This window comes from Rhinolophus hipposideros, assembly GCF_964194185.1.
Source record: "Rhinolophus hipposideros genome assembly, chromosome: 12".
Classification (NCBI taxonomy): Eukaryota; Metazoa; Chordata; class Mammalia; order Chiroptera; family Rhinolophidae; genus Rhinolophus; species Rhinolophus hipposideros.
Window position 1 is genome coordinate 52,787,668 of NC_138058.1, and position 15,068 is coordinate 52,802,735.

The following is a 15,068-nucleotide window of genomic DNA, read 5'->3' on the forward strand; positions in this document are numbered from 1 at the left end:
CTATCCATCTTTCAAGGTTCAGTTTATGGGCCACCTCTTCTATGTAAATCTCCCTGATCTCCTAAAGTCAAAATTTCATCTTCATTCATACATCCATTTAATCATTCAGAAAAAAAAATTGTGTGTGTGTTCTGAGCTAAGCAGAGAGGAACAAGATGCAGGTCCTATTATCAAGTTTCTCTGAGCCTTCTAGAGGGAGATTGATGTGCACGCATCGTAACTAACATTGATTGAGCACATATTGAGTGTCAGTAATACATTAACTCACTAAATCTTCACAGCAACCTGATGAGGTAAAATTAAGGCTGTTTCTTGCCTTAATTTTAGAGGTAAGGAATTGGAGGCATGCAGACATTAGGTACTTTGTCCAAGGTCACAAGGCTGGAAAGAAGTGGAATTGGAAAGGAAACCAGGCATTGTGAATCCAGAGGCCCTGAATTTGCCTTCTACCACTTGACTTAGCTGTTTCGGATAAGCAAGCACACTGCCCTCATCTACATTCTGATTTAATTGGTCTGAGTTGGTATCAGCACTGTTTTAAAGCTCCCAGGTGACTCCATTGTACAGCCAGAATTAAGAACCTCTTCTGTAGAGGATACAGTGATGGCAAGAAGGGTGGATGGTGAAATAGGTTTTGGGCATGGGGATTAGAAGAGGCTTGAATTAGTTTAACTGGCAGGTTGGAAAACAATGAGTGGTGCGGGAAGGACAGGACACAAGGGACAGAATAACTTCAGAAATTGGGAGCTGCTCAGCCAGACTGGGAGATGAATCAGAGTGTTAGAGAGGAAAGAAGGGGCTATGTCGGCCTTGAATGTCATGCCTAAAGAATGTGAAATTGATCCTTTAGGCTATAGGGAGACATGGAAGGCTTAAAAATTATTTTTGCATTCATCATTTTTAATAAGCCCTCTAGAGGCTTACTTGAGCCACTCAGTTGCAGAAATATATGTCCTAGTTGATGTGTAGGGTTTATATAATGCTAGTGTTTGTCTGATCTATGATGCTACATGGGGGAAGCACCTAACAATACTCTTTGTCCATGAGGCAGAAAGAGCCAGTGTCCATCTGGAAACATTTAGTAGTTATGAGAGGCTTGTGCTGTATTTCCAAAATGCCAAGAATCCCTTGAGGACAGGGATCTCTGAATGGGGAGAGGCCACATCTGCAGCCTTGCTTCCCCATCTCTGTAAAGCCTCAGCTGGTTGTTAGTGGATGTGGGTTTTTCTGGTAAATATGGAAGAAGGAAGGCTGGTACTAGGAGGGGCTTTTACAATATGGATGTGGCTTGGATCTGCATAGAAACTTTTACATAGATCATATTCCTCTGGGCTGGGTCTCAAACATTGCATTTCCTTTTGCCATGACACCAGTGGTCACTAGTATAATCCCCCAGGTTTCTATGAAGGAGAGAGAGAGAGAGAGAGAGAGAGAGAGAGAGAGAGAGAGAGAGAGAGAGAGAGAGAGAGAGAGAGAGAGAGAGAACCAGAGAGGAAAGCAGTTTTTCTCTTATTCCTTATTTTTCTTCTCTTTCCTGTTCCTTCCAACAGCAAAGTGCAAGCTAAATAAGCAGGGAAGGCAAGGAAAAATTTGTCTTTTCCCAAAATGTTGTCTGCTAAGAATGCACCAGGGTCCTTGAAGATGTCCTCTGAGCCAGGCTATATGGACTGGACACTGTTGCTTACCTAAGCAGAGCACTTGCTTCTGCCCTTACTCCTGCCGAATACAAAACTAATTTGGTAAAGGGAATAAATGCACACAGAAGAAGGTGATTCATTCCCAGCTCCTAGCATGGGTGTAGATTCCAAGTCTAAGCCAAGGATGGCTCTCTCTCTCTTTCTCTCTCTCTCTCTCTCCCTCTGTGTGTGTGTGTGTATATATATATATATATACATATATATATATATATATAAATATATAACATATATATTTATATATAATAACATATAAATATATATAATAAAATATATATACTTATATATATATTTATTTATACATATATATATATATATATATTTTTTTTTTTTTTTCCTTGCTGGTGGTCGCTGGAGTGTTTGCGCCCATCAGCACAGGGCCCTCTCCAAGGGATGGTGACCAGTTCAAGGGTGGGCTGTGTCGTGAGTTGTATCAGATGGAAAGACTTTATTCCTTTGTTTTTCAGGGAGAGGTTGCCTTGCCTCTCTTGTTGGAAATGAACAAGCAGCAAAGTCTTTCTGTTGTTGGAAATGAACAAGGGGGCACGTTGTTCTACGTATGCTGGCAGCCATCGTGTGACCATGAGACAAGTCAGTCTGAAGAAAAAGCCAACACAAATTGGAGGAGGGCAGCTAAGTGAATTACAGAGAAATGGAGCTGGAGCTTTGACTGTCTTATGCCTGGAGGCTGGGCCCACCTCTTGACCACTGTTATGTGAGGTAATGAACTTCCCTTTCAACTGGGCTTGCAGCCAAAAGACTATTCCTGACTTTCTAACTCATAGTGCCTGTCCATATATTGATTTAAATTAGAGAAGATAATAATAAGAATAATACAGGTTTATACCAGTCTGCAGTGTGTTTTCTCAACAACTTTCTTATCTGGACCACCTACAAAACTCTTGAGGAAGTAGAACAGACCTTATTATTCCTATAATTCTGAGCAGTGAAGTGACTTGCCTAAGGTCACACAGCCCAGATCTCTATTTTAATTTTGTGCACTTTTTCCTATATCAAACTCCTCATGTAAATGTTATTGTAAATTCCAAATGATTCCATGATTTATTATATAACATTATAAAATATAAATTCCACATATTTGTATAGTACTTTTCACTTTTAAAAGCCTGGTTACACCTGTATCTTTAACGTCACAAAACTTCTGAAGTAAGAGTCTCAAATATAATGCTCAGGTGCAGAAATAGCAATTGTTGAAATTAAGTGACTCTGCTAGTTTTGAGCCTATGGTCTAGCAAAAAAAAAAAAAAAAAAAAAAAGGATAACTTAGGTCAATCAAGATCTCCCTCGGGATTTTGGAATCGGGACCCAGAAAGCCTTGAAAACTACAGGAGCCAAGTTGACAGCCATATGGGCCCTGAATCAGATGTAGAAGATGAGGGCAGAACGAGATGGAGAAGAGAAAGCGCGTGGCCCTGGGAGAAGCAGCGAGAGCAGACGCCTTATTTTCTGGCTACTTCCCAGGTCCCATTTCCAGTCTGAAGGAGGTCCAGCTGGACTAGGTCTCCTGTGCGTGACATAGATGTTTCTGGGCCCTTTTACTCCAGCCAGTTTGAGTTGGTTTCTGATCCTTGAAGCTTTGATTAAAACCCTTTTCATCTTTGTTGTTTTACTTATCTCCTATTTCCCTGAAATGATTCATAGTAAAATGAAAACACTTCAAGGGCACATGTGCTTGTCTTTTGGTAGCATCAAGGCAGGGGTTGGAGAGCTGTATCTAGCTCTGGAGCCCGGCTCTGGGAAGAAGTGTGACAAAGAATCTCATGAGCTGTAGCAGCCATTGAAAGGGAGAAGCAACCTACATACCTGGGACACTCTGGGAGGAAAAGAATGGGGGTGGATGGCCTTGTGACTGTGCTATAAGAATGTGGAGTTCCTGATATGTTTGTGGTTATGGTTCACAACCATGGGTGATTTTGCTTCCCGGGAGTGATTTGGCAATGTTTGAAGACATTTTTGGTTGTCACAACATGGGGTGGGGGATGCTATTGGCATCTAGGGACGCCACTAAACATTCTACAATGCACAGGACACCCCTCACAAGAAAGAATTATCAGGCACAGCATGCTGATAGTGTCAGAATTGACAACCTCTGATTTATGAAAATGTTCAGCTCCCAATATATTTATGCGTATTGACATTTCAATCTAGGAATTTTCCATAAATATTGTAGGTAATTTTTTTGATGACTGAGTTGTGAACTAGTCAGGATCCCTTTCTCCAGGGTCCTTTTTGATCACCACATATAGCCAGGGCAAATCCTGAAGCAAAGGTATACAGTCCTGGGTCACTGGGTGGATTAAAGAGCTCAGGCCTGTATTCAATGATAGCTATGTGCCTAGGCCATTTGGTGCATTGATCCATGTGGCATGTTTCTACATGTCAGAAAACCAAAAAAGGAAAGCCTTTTTTGGTGCATGTGTTTCAGACCATCATTCTGTACCTTATTAAGAACCCGACATATGGTAATGTTTACCACATCCACCAAGGGCTCGACCAATAGTGATTTCTAGTGAGGCTGCAAACAGTAATTACGTTTCTGAAGTGGTAGTTTAGGTCTTATATTGCCAGTGGGGGAAAAATACTAGTTTCCAGTCATGCCCCCAAATGGGCTCTAAAGAACTCCTTCCAAGAGTTATTTGTCCTCTGTAATGGAAGGGGGGCACAAAGAGCAGGAAATCTGGGGGAAGGGTGAGGGCCTCAGTAAAAGATGGGGTGAGCCATGACTATTTCTCTTAGTTACTCTAGAAACCTTGTGAAATTTCAAAGATTCTCATGGAGCTTTGGAAGATGAATTTCTCTCATCTGAAGCTTCTTTACCTAATGGATTTGACACTGTGGATTAGCCCTGTCTCCTCTCAGTGAGTTTTCTCCCTTGGGCATTGAGGTTTGTGGTTGCCAAGGGGCTGTCCACTGTCAGTTTGGAACTGGGTATTTGCTTCAGTCCAACTATGATCCCAGAGCCTTCACTGCCTGAACATTCTGTTCTTTTCAGTCTGCCTTCAATTCTGAGGCACAGAAAAACACTTATTTATTTATTTATTTATTTATTTATTTATTTATTTATTTATTTATTTATTTATTTATGGCATTGGCAGAGCCTGCCAGCTGAGGTAGGAAGGAAGATGAGGGTGTGTCTGTAACATCCATAGCATCTTCCTTTCTGCTTTTTGGTAAAGAGTGGGTTTGTCTCAGACAACAGGGTTCCAGCTCGCCCCATGCTGCCAAGAGGCAGGCGTGGGGCTGTGGGTCAAAGCACATTCTTGAATCCTAGCAACCAGGGGCTTAGGGAAATAGAGGGTCTAGTGGAAGGCAGTGACTGTGGCTGAGCCACTGAGGGCTATGGAGGATTAAGTCCCAGAAATTGGCGAGGACCAGCAGAAAGAGGGGCATTTCAAAGCAGGAGACCCAGATCTCCAAAGGGTACCACACAGCCTCATGCTCCGGAGGCCCTCTCTGGACCCTCCCCAGCTGTCTAGTGGACTGTTACACAGGATGGGATAGGTACCTTTGTTCTTCTTCATGGAAAGTTTTAGACGTATAGAGACCACTTCATTAATAATAACTACTATTTACTGAATGCATTTACGCTGCACACGGCATATATTGATCTTATTTAATTATCGAGGTGATCCTAGCAAGTATGTACTATTATGCCCACTTTTTTTATTAGTTGCATGTGTACAAACACTGCAATAGTTAGACATTTATCATTTATACCCCTCACGCAGTGATAATCCCCCTCCCCAATCTACTTATTATGCCCATTTTTTAGAGTAGGAAATTGAGGCTTAGAGAGCCTTAGTAAGCTGTCCGAGATTATAGAATGAATATGGAGAAGAACCAGAATTCCATTCCTGGCCTCAAACATTTTACCCCATTTTACCACAGGATGGTTTCACCTTCCTTTTTGCTTTGACACATATATCCTGGTCTTTTTGAAATACTTGTTGACAATAGTTAAGACACACACTGTAAAATATATACATTGTGTAATAAAGCAGTCTTAGTTATAAGGTCAAGATATTTTTTTTGTTTTAGTCATATTTGGGCCTGAACTCATTCACAGCTTTCTGTCTCTCACAAATGTTATTTAGGGTAAAGTGATGCACCAGGCATATTTTTAAGTTTAAGCAGGAGGGACACACCCATCTAAACAGACATTTGAGTGTATTGTAATTGACTGTGTAGGGATGTTAAAATGGGATAGTCCTTGTGTCAGCTTCAACTGAGACTACGTGTTAACTATGTCCATGTTCCGAAGTGGTCGTGGAGGCTCCTCTCACTGTTGCCTGAAGTGGGTGGGTATGGAGAGACAATCTGCTGAATGGGGGGCTGAATGGGGGCAGGGAGAGGAGGAAGGAAAATGCCAACACCTTTTCCTAAAGTAATTCCTGCTCTCCAGTCTCCCACTGCCCTTCAGCTTCTAGAACCTCTGGTATAGTCTGGTGGTCAGCTGAACATGCTGGTTCTTGGCTATCTCCTTTGGAAGTCCAGCTTTTTTGCCCAGTAACCCTATTTGAAACTACTGAGCAGTGGTGTCCCTTGGGTTTAGGGCAGAGTGGGCTGGTGCCTGACTCTCCTGTAAGATATCTACCAGACAGGGAGTAGCTTGTGGCAAATGAAACCACCTTATCTCAGAGCCAGTCTGGTGTCCCTTTAGGTCCTGCCCAAGCTGGGTGCAGGGAGGGCTGAGGAGACCACAGCAGAAAACAGCTGGAGTTAGATCACCCATTGCTCAGGGGCTGAGGAAGGGACAGCAGACACCCAGCCAGTGAAGATTCTTATATAACAGCATCCGATGATTGCAGGTGAGGGGTCCCCAACAAAATGGGAATTGTCCCGTGTGCACAAGAAACAGCTGTGAATTTCTGCCAAGCCCAGCGAACCTGGATGCCAGCTCACAACAGCACCAACCAGTGAGGCCTTTCTGTCCCGTTTACCTTTCCTGTCTGCGCCCACTGCAATTCTGGACACGAAGAGATTGTCATTAGCAGCCAACAGGAAGAAGAGTAAAAGCATAAGGCAGAGAAAGAGAGCAAGCAATCACTCCCCATTCCCACTGCAGAAAGCAAGCCTGGAGGTGAGGGGTGAAACTCGAAACTGTGAAGGCCATTTTAAAGTTTTTAAATATTACCTAAGTATTACGTCCACATTAATGACTGAACCGAGATTGTTTGGGGATGTAATATGAGCAAGGTCTTTTTAAAAACTCTGAGCGTGATCTGAACTATGAAGGGACCTACTCAGATTTCATCCTGGGCAGAGGCAAGAACTGCCCACAGATAGGGTGTGAGGGAGCAGTTGGGGGCATCTGGGGGCAATAGAAGCGCATTAGGATGGCTCTCTGTCTCTGCTTGTCCAAGTACACTCTGGATCTCGCCTCCTTCCCTCCCCACTCAGCCTAGCCCAGAAATGCCGGCCTCCCAAGTATGGTCCTACCTCAGGGCCTTTGCCCTGCTCTTCCCTCTCTCTGGGATGCTCTTCCCCAAGTATCCACATGGCTTTCCCTGTGGCTTCCTCCACCTCTCTCTCTGTTCCAATAGCCCTTTGTCAGACATTTATCTGACCATGCAATGCAACTCATCACCCACATCTCACTGCTCTCTCCACACCCCTGATCCTACTGTCAGGTTTTTGACAGCTGATCCTACAGCCCAGATCACCGCCAGACCTCTTATATGTATTTGTTTATTGTGTGCCCACAGATTGACAGCTCTGGGAGAATGGAGACTATTTTGTTCACTCCTCTTCCTAAGCACATAGAATTACAGATGGCACATGGCAGTGACCCAATAAATATTTATTGCTGCTGTCATTGAATGTTGTCTCAGCTTCCCTAAATTCCTTTTACCCTTAGGAGTACCAATTTACTCACTGTATTATACAAGAAAGCCAGTCTGGGCAAGTTGACTTGTACCTTTACATCCAAAGGATGTTTCCTGTGTTTGGAACACAGAGGAGGGAATTCACTCAGCACCAAGATGCCAGTGACCTCTTCCCTGGGAAATTATACATTGGGTTCCCCCGAAGGAATAGATTTTTATTTTTTTCTTTTTGAATCTGAGAAAAAGGAATGCAGAGACAAAGCCTGAAGGGCAATTTTTAGGAATTTTTACCACATGTCCACACAAAACTTTCACCTTTCTCTCACTGAGGGAAAAAATCTGAGAAATTTAGATTAGAGTCTTGTCAATGTAGAGACCCTTACCAGGGAAAGTGATTTTCTGCAGTCATCTGAGTCAAATGGAAGATTCGTTCTGTGACTGGCTTCAAACTTGACCCTAGAGTGAAGATAAGGGACACCTTTTTGGGACTGACTACTCAAAAGGCTAGATAATGACACCAGCTCCTTGGCATATCCCCTGAGAGCACGTGTTCCCAACATACTTGAAAAGCGATTCTCAATTCAGGAGACGATCCAAGAAAGACAGAAATACCCTGTCCTCCTTCTCAAAACCTTCCATGAGTTCCTTGTCTCCGCTTTCCTTCATCATTATTAGTGTGCTGTCTATGCTTGTGAGGAAGAATAGTTTGCTTCGAAATTTGACTTGGCTTGAAAACGATATTTGCAGGCAGGGCAAAGATTAATTTGGTGCCATTATAGAAATATCAAGATTATGTATAATTTTTGCCTGATAGGTTAAGAGAGTGAGTTCTGGAACCAGACTACTTGGGTTTGAAGTTGAGCTCCATCACTTACTAGCTGTGTGTTCTTGGACAAGTTACTTAACTGCTCAGTGCCTCAGTTTTCTCATCTGTATAATGGGGATAGCAACAACCTACCCCATTCAGTTGCTGTTAGGATTAAGTAAATTAATATGTGAAAAGAGCTTAGGACAGGGCTTGGCATATAAGAATAGTTCTGAAAGTGTTAGCAATTATTATTATTGTTGTTGGGTGATGGTTAATCATGATTGCCATCATCACCCTTGTCATTCTCATCATCATTCTTTTGCAAAACATGGCCATTTAGATTCTAGTTTAGGATTTAGAGGTAAAGCAACCAATTGACTCTCTCTACATAAGATGCTGTCCACAGTCAGCCATGGCTTGATTTTTGGACTTCTTGGTGAAGGGACTACATGGGTTTGTGACTGCCATCGATCTAAATTTTTCTAGGACCCCAGAAAGGGAGCAGTTCTGTGGTTTTGTTCCTTCTTCCTCTGCTTAGAGATTTGTAAGGATCTTGAGCCTATTGCCATGAACATCTTCTAGATGGTTGTAGGACAATTGGACCGATCAGATGGCTGAGGAATGACATCCAGCATTCTTAAAAAGAATTGATAAAAAAAAAATCTAGTAAAGTAATACAAAGCAGAAATGGGCCTAAACATAGTTTTAAAGGATAAGACCAGAATAAAATACAAACACCAGAATATTCTCTAAACTGAATCTAAACCAAACTAATGTGTATTTCTTCTGTTCCAAGACCCTGCCTTGTGAATTTGACTCAGGGAAGGATTTTGGCACCCATGATCTCAGTTCACGTTTCTCCCTCAGGGTACAAGCCCTGGAATGCGGGAATGGATTTTAGCCGAGTCCCATCTGCCAGGTGTGGGGGTTGGCCTTTTGTAGGTTGCCACGTGATGGGCAGCTTTTGTGAGTCTCAGCTGAGAACATCACCTGGTGCCTGCTTGCTGCACTCTTCTGGCAGCTCTGAGCCCTACAGGTAGCCGGTCTCTAAGGAGTTCTTTAAGGTTTGCCATCTGTCGAGGAGAAAAAGTTTTCTACTTGATTAAAAACAAATTCTAAATCCAGTATCCACAACTGTTTGTTTTACGAATGAGGTAATCATAGGAAAAGGCAATCAACAAAACTGAAATAGTCATTGTTGCATTGTGAACATGGGGCTTTGGGAATCATTTTGGCCCTTCACCTCCTGACCTGTAAACAGGAACTTACCTAGATTATCTCAGACTGGCACATTTGTGTGTGTGTGTGTATTTTTTTTTTAATTAAAATTTTGTTCTTCAGCTCCAACATTTCCATTTGGTTCTTTTTTTATGTTGTCCATCTCTTAGTGGAGCTCCTTTGGTTCCTGTATCGTTTTTCCGATTTCATTAAGTTGTTCTGTGTTTTCTTGTGGCTCTCTGCACATCTTCAGAACAAAATCGTTTTGAATTAATTCCCTGTCAGGCAGTTGGTGTATCTCCATTTCTTCAGGGTCAGTTACTGGAGGTTGACTGCGTTCCTTTGGTGTGTCACGTTTCCCTGATTCTTCGTGATCCCTGTAGCTTCGCACATTTGAAGAAACAGTCGCCTCTTCTAGACTTTATGTCCTGACTTTGTTCAGGAGAGACCTTCACCTGGAGGCGAGGGCACACTGGAGTGATCTTGGGTCTTGTGGTGCAAGGCACCCAGCGTGGAGGCTTGTGGTGGCAGAAAGGCGTGACATCTCAACAGCTCAGGCTGCTGGGGTCCACGTCACCAACTACAGAGTCGTTGGTGAGCACTGCTGGGGATCTGCTGGAAGAGCTGTTGGGTTCTTCAGGGATGCCACAAGGTCTCGTGGCTAGGGACCAGGGTAGGCAGTGGTGATGGCCAGAGCTGGTCATGTGTATGCACTCTGTTGCAGGAACCAGCTGTAGGAGCCTGTATCATGGCAGGACCGAGTTACAGACACACATGTAGTGGTGAGGGTCGGGGCAGCTGCAGGTGCAATAGTAGCTGTGAGGGGACACGTCTGTGGTTGCAGGGTCTGTCACCGCAGGCTGTGCAGAGCAGTGGAAGCTGGTGACAGAGTTGGGCTAGCGGGACGCAGGTACACAGCTGGAGTGGCTGGCTGCAGATGAGCCCAGTGCTGCAAGCTAGTGACAAGCGGCAGGGCGGGATTTGGGCTGACAAGCAGCTGTGGAGGCCCTGGAAGTTGGCATGCAGGACTGTGGCTTAATTAAAATTTAACAACCAGCACTATCCAAAAAGCCGTTTCTGATGACCAGCCTAAATTTTCCCCGGTCTGTGGTTCCTTTCTTGTCCCATTCTCTGCACTAAAAGAAGCTGTTCTCTGCTACTTGCACAAATACCTTTTGTATCTGTAAAAAGTAGCAGATTTTCTTTGCAGTTTCTCTCGCTCATGCTAAGTGTGTTCAGGGGGCCAGGATTTCCCCCACCTTCTGCAAACCACAGAGAGACACATTTTTAGGCAACGAGAGAAGAACTTTGGGTTTCTCAAATTACAGACATTATAGAAGTTGCCTCTCTTGCTTATCATTGCTGATTGATTGATTAGCTCAGATACTCTGGATAAAGAGATGGTAATACATTTCTAATAATTATATTAATATCTCATAATTCCACAAATTTATTTGCTTATCTCATCCAAAGAGTTAATGTTTGAAAGTTTGAAGAGGATTATAACTACTTTGTTTCACAGCTGATCTGATTTCTTCATTCTAGTCACGTATAATAAAGAAAATATTTGCTGACATTTGGGTGCTGACAGTATGCCAAGCCACAACCAATGAGGTAGGCACTAATAATAGACCCCTTTTAGAGGTGAGAAAACTGAGGCCCAGAAGGTCTAAGTAACTTGCCAAAGTTAACATATTTAAGAAGCAGCAGAGCCTCTGGCTTGACAAACTTCCAGAATCCATAGTATAAGAGGGCCACTTGACCTTGGCTTTGCCTGGAAGGCCTTACATTTATTTTTATTTTTAAAAAGATTTTTATTAAAATATAGCTAACATATAATATTATATTATTTTCAGGGGTACACCATAGTTATTTAACATTTATAGACCTAAGAAAGTGGTCACCATCACCAGTCCAGCAACCATAGGACACCGCACTGTGTTATCACAATATTATTGACTATATTCCGCATGTTGTACATTACATCCCCATGACTTATTTGTTTTGTACTTGGAAATTTGGACCTTTTACTCCCCTTTACCTCCCCCCCTTTTTAATTTTTCAATTACATTGACCTGCAATATTATTTTATATTAATCTCAGGGGCACAGCATAGTGGTTAGACATTTATATAATTTAAGAAGTGATCCCCCTGACTAGTCTAGTACCCCCCTGGCACTATACATAGTTATTACCATATTACTGACTATATTTCCTATGCTTTATATCCCCATGACTATTTTGTAACTACCAATTTGTACTTCTTAATGCCTTTAACTTTTTCACTCTGTCCCCTAACCCCCTTCCATCTATCACCCCAAGAAATCTAGTACGCATCTGACACCATACATAGTTATCACAATATTATTGATTATTCCTTATGCTTATACCCTACATCCCCATGACTACTTTGTAACAACCAATTTGTACTTCTTAATTCTGGAAGGCTTTACATTTAAATATTTGACATTATTTCCACATAATATGTTACAGGCAGTCACAGAGGTACAACAGAACTGAAAGAAGTCTTTTATACAACTTGGACCACACTGTCCTCAGTGTACTATGGTTACACACACACACACACACACACACACACAAATGTTACATTTATGTAACAGAAAATTATGTTCCATTACATTTTTTTATATATTGAAGTCTTTAGTTAGGTAAACACAAACGTTGAAAATACAACATAGATTCTGAAAACCCATTTTGATACTTCATTTTGTAACATACAGAGTCTCAACAACAAAATTGGCCTGGCCAGGTCTTCACATTTGAGAGGTCTCAGTGCATACAACTAAAGGATTAGGAAGAAAACTTAGAGACTATCTTGTCTAACTCTTTATTTCATACACGAGGAAATGGAGACACAGAAATGTTGAGTAACCTCCCTGACGTCACACAGCTAAAGTGCCCTGCTACTGACAGACCAGTGTGCTCTGTCCTGCACCCACTGCTGTTCATACCCTAGTTTAGGCCTCCAAACAAGCCAGAAGAGAAGCTGCTCAGGTGGGCACAAGTAACAGAAATATCCTGAAGGCCATGAACCATTGATTTTAAGGCCAATGACTCCTTCCAATGTAATCTTTTTTTGAATATGCTCAGAAAAAAGATTACATTTCTGTAGAACTTTTTCACATATCAAAACCTTTTTGGAACAGAGAATCAATATGGAGCCTTATGACCACCCTGGAAGGGTGTGTGTGCAAGGATTGCTATTTCTGTTTTTCAGATGGGGAAACAAAAGTCAAGAAATGTTACACACCTTTCCCAAGGTAACAGCCAGGTAGTGGCAGAGGTGTTCCTGTAATTTAGGGTTCCTGGCTTGAGATATCGCACTGCACCACACTGCTTTCCTGTATACAACATGTCTTACAGGAATTACCGATGAGAACAGCACAAGCATTTTTGTCCCTGATGCTATTCGTAAACCGTTTTCCAACCCTGTGTATTTTCTCTGAAAGAAACTATTCTTCATATGATCAGTAACTTGGCAAAAAAGATAATTCAATCTTCTAAACGATATACAGAGTAAACATTATTTCAGGATAGATATTAAGCATTTCCAGTGTTCTAAGGTGTTTCCTTTCAGTGGTGAGGTATAATAAGATATATTTAAATGAAGCTTAGTCTGGGAAACCAGCATATTGCAATTAAGAATGCAGCCCTTATAGTCTTGCAATTCTTTGTCTAAAGCCCTTTTACAAAAGAAGGTATTTTAATTCAATAAGTAAAAGACAGACGCTTCCAGCTTTTCTACCAGCGGCATAGCTGCACTTGCAGCTGACACACACAACAGAGAAAATACACAAATATTGTTTGATCTTGCCTTGCTGCAGGGTGTTTTCAACTTTCAAGAGACTGAGGGAAAAACAACCTCAGAACTTTACCACCAAGACTTCCAAATTTGTTGCAACAAAACGTAATGGCAAAATGCTATTTTCTTAGCATTCACATATTTGAATAACCACCATGGCCAAGAATGGCTGGTTTTGTTTTTATAATAAACTCAAAGAAAATCTCGAATTCCACTCTCCGATTTGGAGACGGCAAAGATGCCGTGGGTTGTTCGGAGCAAACCATCAAGTCTAATAATTCAGTCTTATCCTCTCTGTTTAGCCTGTGCTTAAGGCATTTATTTCATGTTTATACTGGTTTGACACTAATCATGCTTAAAAGAGATTTCATATCCTGTTTCCCTGTGCAAAGTTCAGCTACAATAGTCGACCTAACAATGCCAGCCTTTTCCTGGGCTTATCAGTAAAAAAAAGCATTCAGCCTAAGAAAACACTTACAGTGTAAACAAGATACAGAATTGCACATCTAGCCACATTCCACCCAGATCTGTCTGAATAGAGAGAAGCATAGATCTACACTCAATAATTTCTGTTTTAATTTAGCATCACTGTGCCCATTTCTCATATTGCCTTTGATACATTGTTATAAGCAATTTGTTACATTATTATTATATTCCACACAGGAAACAAAATATTAAAAAGGCAAGATAATAGACTTAACTGTACTTTAAAGTTCTACAGAAATGTCATACTTTTCAAGTGACTTTAATCATAATTGAGTCTGTTTAAAGATACAGTGAAAATCTTTTTCTAATCTTTGTCCAATTGGTTTATAGTTGACATACATAATATTTGTTGTTTACAAGGATGTCAATTACCATTCACTCCCATCTCAATTCTTTTGAGACTGAAATTTGTACAAATTGATTACTTGGTCAAGGTATGTAAGCAGTATAATTTCTTAATGATAAATGCAAATTAATATTTTCATAATAAGGAATGGAAAGCAAACTAGCTACATAGCTTAATAATTCATCAGACATACCTTGTTTGAAGAAAGCAATTTTTTTTTCAAAAATTTTCCACCACACAGAATGGATATCCTTTTTTCCTCAAGCTTTTCTGCATCACCAATCCCATCCAAATTATTCTAAAGAAGAAACAAGGAGAGGTCCAAGCACCTTTTCTTCTCAGAAGAGCTAATCAAACATTCCCATCAACCTCTCAGCACTTTGAAAAGCACATTTTACAACACACACACACACACACACACACACACACACACATACACTCTCACTCACACACATTGCTTCTCATACTGGTTTTAATGCTGAATTAGGCAGTCCTCTTTCAAATTTCCACTCCCACTTGCTTTTTTTGGAGGGGGGGAATAAGGATTTCTAAATATTCTTTTCTAGCCCAAAGCACACATTTTCAGTAACCAAATTCTACAATTAGAAATTCTAAAACATAAAATTGAAGCACCTAGATGAAATGAAAATACATAATTTAAAAATGACTTAAGCAGAGCAATTCAATTTTCCTTTCTTTTTCAAATGCCACTGAACAGCAGGATTAAACTACATAAAGAAAGACAACTGCAAACACCAGCAAGCTGATCCGACTGGCCTCTCACTTTCTGAGTGAAAATACTTACTTTTCCTACGTGCCAATGCTATTTTTTTTTTTTTTGGTTTAG

The 15,068-nt window shown here is 41.3% G+C and overlaps 1 protein-coding gene across 1 annotated transcript in view; it reads right to left on the reverse strand.

Moving 5' to 3' along the window:
- The window catches only part of VIT (vitrin), a 98,030-nt gene extending 83,320 nt beyond the window's left edge, over positions 1–14,710 (reverse strand). Inside the window, exon 1 of the mRNA XM_081068740.1 lies at positions 14,415–14,710. The gene's annotated coding sequence lies outside the window, so the exon portion shown is untranslated. The remainder of the gene's footprint in view (positions 1–14,414) is intronic.
- Positions 14,711–15,068: the final 358 nt, after the last annotated feature.